General features: G+C 46.7%; 1 non-coding gene across 1 annotated transcript; it reads right to left on the reverse strand.

The window, feature by feature from the left end:
• Positions 1-908: 908 nt before the first annotated feature.
• On the reverse strand, positions 909-3,185 carry LOC104429341. Its single transcript, XR_005547766.1, has 2 exons — positions 2,611-3,185; positions 909-2,032 (listed from the first exon to the last, which is right to left on the reverse strand). It is a non-coding gene; the product is annotated as a benzyl alcohol O-benzoyltransferase (transcript).
• Between the last annotated feature and the right edge of the window lie 237 nt (positions 3,186-3,422).

Consider the following 3,422-nt stretch of genomic DNA (forward strand, 5'->3'; position numbering starts at 1 on the left):
TTTCTTCTTTGGGACTTACATTGGATCCTTTAGATCCCACGATTCATATGCATTCTAATTCGTTATAAAGACATGAGAAGTTGCAAAGGTTTCATACAGTGCTCACTTTAGTATCAAAAGTTTTTTTAAAATCACTTAAGTGCCAACTTCAATTTGGATCATCGGAAGTCTTATCGTTGCTAGATTTTATTAATTTCTCAGCCCGTTGTGGCTCGTTGACATGCCCAGTCAAATATATTCACCTAGATGATGTCGTCTACAAGACTTGCCACAAATTGCCAATTTTGAAGGAAATTCTCAAATTCAAAACCCTAAAGACCATTCAACCAAAAATTGAAACCATAATTCAGTTTGCCCCAAAATTAACAACTTAATCTTGCAAACAGAAAGCAAGAGTATAACAAGCAGCTCAAATTATTTTCAAGTGTGACATCGTTTTTCGCCTAGGAAAGTGGTGCGACGTCATTTTCACAAAACCCAGCCACATTGGATTGAGCAACGTCGTTTTTCACTTAGGAGAGTGGTGTGACGTCGTTTTTATATAACCCAATCATGTTGGATTGTGCATGTTGATTTTATTGTTCAAGTGGACTTTTTAAAAAAATGCCAACATATATTCAAGTTTTAATTACAAAAGTCACGTAATATTTTTTTGTCAAAATTTCTCTTCAGAGACACTTAAGTTGTCTTTCTTTCCCTGATTTTGCACTTAATTGAGACGGCGAAAAATTTTAACACAGTAAGTGCCGTACAAACTTTTGACACTTCTAGTATCCTTATGTCATTCTATTTCATATAGACACAACACACAGACCAAATAATTCTCCGTTGAGTGAATGCTACCATATTTATAGAACATGGAGTGGTGATCACCACTTCTACTACTCCTACATTCCAATTTTGGGAGCTACATCAATTCCCAACTGCAGACTGTCAAATTAACGTGAACAATTACAAGGTAGAAAAGACTTGGTTCTCTTTTAACAAAATGGTGATTTATAGGTACGAGTTTTCGCTCCCATAAAGTCCGAAGGAGTTCATCGCACAAGACGGAATTGTTGTTACCATACCCATTTTGCGTAGGCGGATGAATTCACATGGAAGAAAGGATAACGGGTGACTTCTCTTTGTGCATAGTGGTAGCCGGTGGACCTTTCAGGATGGCGTACAGCTCCTGCACAAATCTTTGCATGACTGGGGCTGGCAAGCACACCGTGACGATGATGCTGGTCTCGCCTTGATAGTTCCTCGAGAGGATGTAAAAGCTGGCGAGCCCGGGGTTGGCCCCAACTGCGCCCGTGGCCTGGCCTCCATACATGGCCTTCCCCCAACCGAAGTCCACGTCCCCGAACCCGACCTTGGTCGTGTCCGACACCATAAAGGACCGCACCTCCGTGCCACGGGGCCTCCCCCTTATCACCATAAGATCTGCCAGCGACCTCATGTACTCCTCCGTCGCTTCCGCCTTGGCCTTCTTCACCAACTCCAGCGCATACCCCAATGGGTTCTGACACAGCTTGCCCGCGCTCGTGACTGCCCCGGGACTCGCGAACGCGTTGCCATAGTATCCGGCTGGCAGGGGAGGGTTGAACTTGGACCGGGCGTTGACGATGCACAGCAGGCGCACCTCCTCCTCGGGGTCATGTTGGTGTGCAATGGTGCGGCATCGCCAGACAAACGCGGTCAGGATCTCGAACGTGGATCTCACGCGCTGGTGGGGAGGCAACCCATTGCGGAGGATGGACATTTGGGCAGGGCTGAAGATGAAGGAGCGGTGGTCCATGTCATCGAGTGGATTGAGCGTGCCTTTCGTGTCGGCCACCTGATCGAACTCGTGGTGGTTGCACGTGATTCGGGGCGGGTCTCGGGCATCCAGCAGCTCCCTTTGCCACACGGGGAGAATGGAGGGGGCATTGGCACCTCTCGCCATCTCCCCCACGGCCTTCAAGAGTTGGACCAGCCCCGTCGCGTCGCTCATGGTGTGGTTGAGATGCACCGCGAAGATGAAGCCCCCACACTTGAGGCGAGTCACCTGCATTTGCCATCCCACCATTACGGTCTACTAATAAAACCATATGATATGATTTAGTGTATTTTTTTTTTTCCATTAACCAGTCCTCGACTCCTGAAGACCAGCAGAGAGAGACTAGTCTTCATTCAAGCTAGTAGAATCAGCTCGGTTATGGATCATAAATTTCATCGCCAGTTCTGTACTATTAGTCATGCACTTAATCACTAACCACGCCATTAATGGCGTATTGCTAAGTTGTCATGCAACGTGCAGCTGATTAAGAGTTCATGGTGATCATTAACCAACTGTTTTGACTTTCAAAAAGAAACCTTGGACCGACCCCTGGAGAACGCAGACTCATTTCGCGTGCGTAAAAATGGAAAAAGGTGCTTTGCGGTTTGGATGGAAGCTTCCTTGTGTTAGTTGAAATGACGTCTCTCTTTAAAACTCACTTTTTTCCAGTATAAGGAAAGCCACATGTCGTGCAACCTCTATTTCCTGCATACACTTGTCCAGGTCCGAACAATTTCTCCAAACATGAATCGTTGTTAGGTAAATTATATTTCTCTTTTGACTTAGAAGGAGACTTTGATGTGTACCTGAATGAGCAAGAGTGGGGAATCCAGGACGGAGAAGGAGCCAGGAATGTCGAAAAGAAGCTCCTCCAGGCAGGGGAAGGGAGGGTGGAGGGCGTCCCCGAACTGGTCAAGGGTGACATCTGCACTGGCCTCCACGAATGCCACCCCTCCTCGTTGCAGTCCACCACCAGCTTCCGGCCTGGCCACTCTCTCAGGCGGCCCGCGAAGGGGTAGTAGAACACCAGTGCATTGGCAAGGCCCTCCCGGATGGCCCTCGCTGGGTCTCTTCCTGTGTCGTCACCCCGGTAGAATTGGATCACAGGGATCAGGAAGCGGAGGCCTTCACGGTCATCAATGTCAGAAAGCCTCTTGTACTCACGAGGCGTGGGCTTCGCGGGACGCACCAGCTCAGCCTCACATCTCCGCACCTTGAAACTTAATGAATCCTGAGGTGCCATCGCTGATCCCCCTAATGACGACGAAAAGTACTGGTGCAGATATATTGCCCGACTGAAATTGTGGGCGACACTTGTGAAACTCTCTCGCTCACTACTTAGTTATATACTTGGACAAAGATGAGCTAATGGCTCTGTCTATATCAAATACATTCATCAGGGTTGTGACTATAAAATGAATGTATTGCACAATACATCTCCAACCCTAGCGTCCTCGTTCTCTTCCTTTTTTATTCTTCCTATCTTATTTTTAGATCATTTAGATCTTGTGGCTCACCAAATGTTTTTTTTTTATCTTTTGGTGTGTACTTTTGTAGTTATTGTAAAAAATAGTGAAACCCTTCTCTCTCGCCGTAATTTTTCCAGTCTGAGCTTTCT

The sequence above is a fragment of the Eucalyptus grandis genome, chromosome 2 (assembly GCF_016545825.1).
Source record: "Eucalyptus grandis isolate ANBG69807.140 chromosome 2, ASM1654582v1, whole genome shotgun sequence".
NCBI lineage: Eukaryota > Viridiplantae > Streptophyta > Magnoliopsida > Myrtales > Myrtaceae > Eucalyptus > Eucalyptus grandis.